At 35.9% G+C, this 8333-nt stretch overlaps 1 pseudogene; it reads left to right on the top strand.

The window, feature by feature from the left end:
- The first annotated feature begins 4989 nt into the window (after positions 1–4989).
- On the top strand, positions 4990–5107 carry LOC120585299 (uncharacterized; annotated as a pseudogene).
- Positions 5108–8333: the final 3226 nt, after the last annotated feature.

Below are 8333 nucleotides of genomic sequence, written 5' to 3' on the forward strand. Positions count from 1 at the left end.
GTGCTTTTCAGTTTCCAAAATGTGTCTACTGTTATCTTCTCTCCTATTCTGTTAGGCCTTGTGAGTAGAAATAAATAAAACACTTTGCTGTCATTATAGTGGGATTTCAGAGAGACTGGAATAAAAAGTAGACATTTACTCTACCACTTTTAATCTGACTCTAAGAAAATCTTTATATACAATTTTTCAGTTAGTTTCAGGACAAAAAAATAGGTTCAGCAAATTGATTTGAAAAAAAAATGACAAACCAAGCAATAGTAGATAAGGCTTAAAATTATTTAAAAATGGTAGCTATATAGTGTCCTGTGGCTGTTTTAACAGATCTCACAGTGTGTCTTAAAACATCCAGAATTCCAAAATCAAGGTGTTGGCACGATGTGCTCTCTCCAGAAGCTCAGTGCCCGTCTCTTAGCTGCTGGTGGCTGGTGGCAGTCCTTGGCTTCCCTTAGCTTTCAGCCACGTCACTCCAATAATCTCTGTCTCTGTTGTCACATTGCCTTCTGTTCTGTCTCTGTGTTTTCTCCTTTTCTGTCCTCAATTCTTTTTTCCAAGTGACATTCACAGATTCCAGGCATTAATATGGGTACATATCTTTAGGCAAAGCCACCGTTCAACCCACCACAGTAGCCTTCTGTTGAAAATAATGTGTTTCCCCCACCCCCCAATTTTGGTATTTTTAAAAAATAAAGAACAGAAAATTGGATACATTTAAAAAAATATATTAGCATAAATGATATGCATATACCATATAAAATTTTGTCTAACACTTGTAAATTCCAGTTGTAAAAGATAAATAAGAATGGATGAACAAACCAAGCTACAAAACCAAATCATCTATTTACTAATGCATACCAAAATAAGACTGTTACTAGACCAAGCATTTTAGGGCAGATGATATTGTGAGTGCAGTGTAGCAAAACTTATGATACAAGGTGTGAAACTGACACAATGCTATACTTAATCAGAAATGGTTCACAGAGCACATACTACTAAGACATGATATGTAAAATAAGCAGAATATTATTCCTCTGAAATGTGAAAAATAAGCTCAATTTCTATGCAATTGGTTGATTTAATAATCTCAGTTCCTCTAATACCGTTAAAAAATTATTTGTTTTAATCAGCCACTGTGTAACTTTGCTCTTTATAAAATAGAAAACAATTCGCGATAAACATTAAATGAACATTCTAAATTGTTGTGATCTAGAGAGGACATAAATAAATAATAATAGATTTGAGACTCTAACTTAAAAGAAATATTGTTAGCTTTTATTTTAAAACTTAGCTCTCAACGATCTTCCTTTGATATCAGTGGATTCTATTATGCAATTCATTGGATATCTTATATGAGACTATAATGTTTTTTAAAGTTAGACATATAATAGCATATATGTGACAGATTTGAAATGTTAATATTTCTTCATGACAGTTAAGATTTGCTGATTCAAAAGCAATTACAATCCTAATTAAATTTATTCCCATATTATTCTGAAGTAAAATCCATTTTCTTATAATACTGACATTTATATTGATGTCTAACTGTTGGCTTAATTACCGTTAAGCTGTTCATAAAACATCAGCTCTTTCTAGATAACTCAACTCGTCCAGATTTGTCTGGTTTGTCAGTTCGGCTGGTTAAAGGCTGTGTGCCACCAGTGGATACGATTGCTGAATGGATAATCTAATTCAATCATGAGAATGAAAGTCATCCGACAATCAACATAGATCTTTCCTTTTTTGTAACAACCAAGTCAGCCTTACTTTAATGAAGCATATTGGTTAGGAATTTGTCCTAAAGCTATTAAGAGAAATCCAATAAAATGATAACTTAAATAAATAAAGAGTGACTTTTCTTTTGTATAAAAGAAGTTCAAATGCAGGCAGCCTGGGGACTGAAGCGAGACTCCTTCCGGCTTTCTCTTTTGCAGCACTTGTCTCCTGCTCCCATGGTACCTGACGGAGGTGTAGCTTGCTGGTCGTGTTTCAGGCAGCAGGATGGGACAGGATCAAGTGCAGGGCCCAGGAAACCTCAGAGTCCTTTTCCTGTTAAGGGACTTTCCTGGAAGTGTTACACAGGAACTCCTTTTATATTCTGTTGACTAAAACAGACCACATGACCAACCCATCTTGCAAGGCTGCCTGTGGTAGGCAGAATAATGGTTTCCTAAGGATGTCCATGTCCCAAGAAACTGTAAATGTGTTACTTTATCTGGCAAAAGATTTTTGAAGATGTAAAAAGACCTCGAGATGAAGATATTAAACTGGACTCGAGGTGGGTACCAGTCTCATTACAAGTGCTTAAAAACTGATAGTTCTTCCCAGATGTGTCAGAGGGAGCAATTTGGCAATGGAAGACAGGTCAGAGAGCTGTGACATGAGAAAGACTCAATTTGCAGTTGCTGGCTTTAAAGGTGGAGGACGATGGCTGTGTGCCAGGGAAGGTAGGGACTATCCAGAAGCTGGAAAAGTCAAGGAAATGAGTTTTCTCTAGGCACTCCAGAAAGGAATGCACAGTACCAACACTTTGAGTCCAGCCTGCGGAAACCTATACCAGACTTCTGACCTATGTGACTTTAAGATAATAAATGTGTGCTGTTTTAAGCCACTAAATTCATGGTAATTGTTTTGACAGATAAAAAACTGGAAAATAACTTTTCAAGTGTGGAGGATCAGTTCTCCCAACAAAATTAGATTTCCTTTGGTAAAGAAGAAGTAGACAGTGGGTATTAGACAGGGAGTACTGTAATATTATCAACGTTCCATCAACCTTTCTCCCCTCGATCCACCTTTATTGAAAAACAAAATAATTAGAACAAACTAGTATCTCAACCAGTTTAGGATGTTACTAATCTAGCAGATACAAAGTTCAAACTCTAGATAACAGTCAATAATATTTGATATTCTAAGATTTTTAATATTTATCTCAGTGCTGTGGAGAAAACATCCACATTAAAATTGCTGAGATGGTTATGGTTTCACATTTTTATGATTGGTACTCTCTTTTCCTGGGACCTTTATTGTCTCACTTTCCACATCTTTAAGGTCCCAGCTCAAATATTTTCTTTGCCAAGAAGCCTCCCTTGACCTCTGTGAATGGTGTAATTGCTACGTCCCTCCCATTTCTCTTGCCACAAAGTTATTCTATATTATTCCTATCAAGAAACTAGTACTCATTCCTATCTTAAGTCATCTTTTATCTTGTTCATTGAACCTTTTACTTGCATATTCTCCTATTGCCCCGTAAGGATATGGGTTTTATTAAGTTGGATTCATTAACTGTCTCGTATACTCCTGTACCTCCAGTACTTACAACACTACTTGGCACATAGTATGCCCTGAGTAAGATTTCTTTAATGAGAGCCCCAAATGCTTTGAACACACATAATGAATGAATTTTAATTAATGTGTATGACAGTCATATAGCTGGTATATTAATAAGCAAAACTATAAGGAAAGTATGAGCTAAAAATTCTATACCCACAAACATGGGCTATTTCTTATGGAAAAGGAAGTATGACTCAGAAGGTAGGGGTCAGAAATCCAGGGGACAGAAACAACTACCAAGGAAATCCACTCCCAGGAAGCAAACCTCCACACTAATCACCGTGCATCCCTGACCCAGAGAAAGGGGGCACTGGTGACATGCAAGTGCTATGGAGCCGCGGTTCATCGGTGCCACCCACCCAAAGCCTCCTTTAGAATTCAGTTGTCTAGTCGACTGTTCTTGGAGAAACCTTCTTACTTAGATTACTGAATAATTAACCTATATTGAAAGCTAGACACATTAAAGATGTTGGTGTGAAATTCACCCTCCTAAGGTCAGCCCCTCCCCCAACCATAGTGCTGGCTTTTTCTATATCTTGAGCTTCTATAAAAAGATAATTTTTATAAAGGGAAAAATTATGACTCCTATATAAATGTAAAATGAACACATGATAGATATTCTATTCAGAAAATACACAAATGGAAGAACCAGCAGGGCGTAATAAACTAGTTAAAAAAATAATCCAGTGAATGTTTGCATACACATGCAATTAGGAATGCTGACGTGAATTTAACACATGCAAGACTGACATTTTTCACAAGAGAGGGCTAGAATGAATTGTACGTCCTCTGGACAAAATTTATTTAATTTCTGTGAAAGAATTATGTGCATTACTACCAATTCCCAACAATGTGTCAAATTATATAATACCTCAAAGATCTTGAGAGATGCAAACCTCCATAGAATCAGATAACTTGATAATTTTTTGCAATTTCACACTCTTTCAAATTTTTTTCCTGACCAAAGCTAGAAAAGACATAGAAAAATATGTGTAGAAGTATCTTAGGAAGTTCTTTTAATTCCCAGAAACAAAGGGAGAACAATAAAAAAATCTTAAATGTTGACTCAGTGGAGTACAATTTGGCTTAAGATATAGCAACCTTAGAAGCCTTTTCTCCCATTAAGTACACCAGAACAGAGGGCTGAAGACAGGTTTCTGATACTTCTCCTTGAATCTTGTGTCCTCAATTTCCAGTCAACCATTCACAGTATGCATGATGTTTAGTTGAATCAAAGCTATTTTTATTTTGGATTTTCTATCAAGACTTTATTGTACCATTGGTGCTTGAATGACCATGAGAAGCATAAGAAAAGTGGGGGAGGATCAGATTTATTACCTGCACACCAAAACGCCTGCAACAAGAGAACAAACAAACAAATTATTTCAGGCAATTTTCAAGCACTTCTGTTTTAAAGTTTGCAGATCTTTCTGCCTTAAAATAATATGAAGCTTTGACAAAGAATAAAAGAGAAGGAATTCTATCTGAAAAAATTCTCAGTGCTCTTTTAAATAGTAAGTCACTAAAAATATAATACCTGTTGACATTTGTTATTTTAAAAAAATGTAAGAGCCATGAATTAAAGTTTTATATATATATATAAATTTTTATATAAATACAATGTATTTATATAAATATATAAAACTTATTAAAGTTACATACATAGTCTACGGCCATAGTCTATGAATAAGCCCGATCCCATGTGATCTTGGAAGCTAAGCAGGGTCAGGCCTGGTTAGTACATGGATGGGAGACCACCTAGGAAGACCAGGTGCTTTAGGCGTAAGAAATAAAAAATAAGGGATTGTAAGCTGACAAGGTCCTTGCAATCTGTGAGGTCAACCAAGGGTTGCCTCGCCTAAAATAAATAAATAGATAGATAAGATAAATAAATAAATAAATAGTTACATACATAAACTTTATATATGTGAAATAAAACATTAAGAAATACATACCAATCTTCTCAGTCTTATCTAGCGCCAGGACTTGGTCATTATATTCTCAAAAAAAATTTTTTTTGGTAAAATTTCTGGCACTCAAATTTTTATCTTGGTAATGAGCTGAAAGAAATTATTTTGAAAGCTAACGGTGGAACATTGGCATTCGTTTTTCTTTGCGTTTCTTCATTAATAATGCAAATCTTTCCAGAAGCAAAATCTCGTTTTAATTATTAAGGGAAAAGATACTTACAAGGAAGATGAAAAAAGAAAACATAACTATTTTGATGAATTATTTCCCATTATACTTCTCTTCGCTGATATTGTATCGAAGCACTGTTGAGAAAACCATGTTCTCTCTTCCGTTTGTGTGAACATTTCTCCTTTTTCTCCTCCTTTCCCCCTCTTCCATCTACTTTCCTTCTCTCTCCTCCTCCTGACTTCTACATTTACTTCTTCATAACCACCAGTTTTATAGTTGCCACCACTGAGTCAACTAAAACTCTTAGAACTAGGTCTAAACAAGACAGAATTCCTATGACATGACATTGGAGTGTCGCAGTTACAGCCATTGACCTCATGGTGACCTGGCTAGATGTCTTGCACAGCTCAACCAGGTTAAGTAGTAGCTTTATACAAACTATGACTATATTCATTCAGGATGTTTTTAAAAGACCTCTGTCAAAGCTGGGGGAGTTTTAGACCTAAACTTTTAATTCATGCCATGAGTACATGTGTCAACATATATCATTTAAAATTGGCCTAAACACAGTTTATTCAGAACTTGGGAGAAGTTTGACTAACTTACCAACAATCATTTAGACCTACAATCATTGACTCCGTAAATATATACATCATATAAATACATATAAATGTATATATGTATGTGTGTACTTATGCAAACAATATTCTCTTTCTCTCTATATATACATATACATATATACCATGATATATACATATCTGTAAAATGCAAAAAAGCTACAGACTCTAAGTAGTAAGGTACAGTTGCTATATGAATCTATTTTGTTCCTAACTTCTAGAAAGAAAATTGCAGAAGCTAGGACAGATATGAATACATGCCTATCTCAGAAATTTTACACCAATCTACTACATGTGTGAAGTCCAGGAACAAAAGTTCAGATACCAAGAGAAAAGCCTGTATACTGAATGGATTCTAAGTGCAGACTTTGGTTGATTGACGGGATTAGGCAACTCTGCCCCCTTGTGGTGCTCACTGGGCCATAGCAAACCAATTTACATGTAACAAGTTTGGACATAATTCTTGAGTGTGTCACAGACTGCCTCAGAGTTAAAATCAAATGGCCGAAAACTATGTTAATTTTTATGGGCCCCATTTATTTCAAAAAGAAAAACTCAAACCAAAACCCTTCTAAATGCCACTAATATTAGACCTATGGTTAAACTTGCAGCTCCAGTGTTCTGAAGAAAGATACTGGTATCATGTGGCCCCTCATACCATGAATATTTTCTCTGATATTGGGACAGAGGGAAGGGCAAAGGAAAACACCCCTTTTTCCTAGTGTTACCCATTGAGATTAGCTATCTCTTTGCTTAGTTTATCTTCATAAACAGTGTCTTATACTCGGGTGCTTTTGCTGTCCTCTATCTGTTGGTGTTTGCTGCTATCTGGAGCAAACTCTCTTCTTGAGCTGAAATTGTGGGCAGCTGTAGGAAGACAGCTTACATCCCAGTCATCTTCAGCAATGACCATTCAACTTATTCAACTTTCAGGAAACTTGTGCAAAGTTCTCACATTAACCATAGAGAGGTAGATATGCCCTCACTCCTACTCCCATCCATATGACCTTTCTTGGGTCCATTATGTTTATTTCAGGCCATTTTCCTAATGCCCCAGCTCTCTGAGGATGAGAAAATTTCAGAGGATGAGAAAATTTCAGATAAAATATTATTATCAGTTTTTGACTTATTTGGAGAGAAGATGAGGTACAGGGATCATATAAAATGATCCATCACCAAAAGGAAGGGAAGGGCCAAGTATGGGTAGTCCTCCTGTTATTCCATTCTGTTCCCAAGAAGGATCACTGATTGGTCCACTTTATGTAATTTTAACCATTGTAGGCCAAGTTCCTTGCTGTGGATGTGTACTCTGATGTAACAGGCTGTGTAGCATGTTCAGTCCTATGGTCATAATAGCAGGGTACACTAATTGCTGCTCCATAATAATCATGGGAAAGAATAGGAAGTGAAATGCTCTTTTCAGAAGGAAGAGAAATACTATGAAGATAAAAATAATAAATATTCGTTAACATATAAGTAGAAAGAGAATATATGTATAGACTTGCAAACAGTTATCTACATATTTTATATAGTTTTGTAATGGTAGAGAGGAAAAGTGTAATAGAAATGGGACTCAACTTGAAGTTAGTAGCCATTTCTTGTTTTCTTTTCTTCCCCCCCACCCCCTCACCTGGTTCTGCTGTTAATTCTTTGTGTGGCCTTAGGAAAATCTTCTTACCTTCTGTGATCTTTTCTTGCTCCCTAATACCAAGGTTTGAGCTGGATCAAAAGTCAAACTCAGTTGCCTCTCATGTCAAGAATTTAACATGGATGTATGATGTTGGCATGATAGAACTTTCCATGTAGTCTCTACTTTTTATGCATGTTGAACAACAACAACAACAACAAAAAACATAAAAGAAAAATGTTCTCTCTTGTTTTCTTGAACTATGCAGCCTTCTAGGTGCATCTTTCATTTTATAAATTTTGAGAGTTTGGCAAAGATAAGCTATCTGTCCAGCAACTCTTAGCCTCTCTTCTGTACTGTAGAATTGGAAGAGCTGGCAGGCTGTGACTTCAGTTCCCAGCCCCCCTTGCATCCAGGAGAATTATGGGGCTTGATGTCACCAAAGGAAGGTCAGGAGCAATGGTGTACATAACTTCCAAGTCATGGAATTACATAGTTGCAGAATTATGAGATGCATATATTGTGTTAGCAGTTGCTAACAGCTGTAGTACACTGCCATTATTCAATAATTCAGGTTCTCTTTTGTCAGATTTTTCTTTTTTAAGAGAAACTGTAAATGCAAGTGT

Source organism: Pteropus medius, unplaced genomic scaffold (assembly GCF_902729225.1).
Source record: "Pteropus medius unplaced genomic scaffold, Ma_sr-lr_union100, whole genome shotgun sequence".
NCBI lineage: Eukaryota > Metazoa > Chordata > Mammalia > Chiroptera > Pteropodidae > Pteropus > Pteropus medius.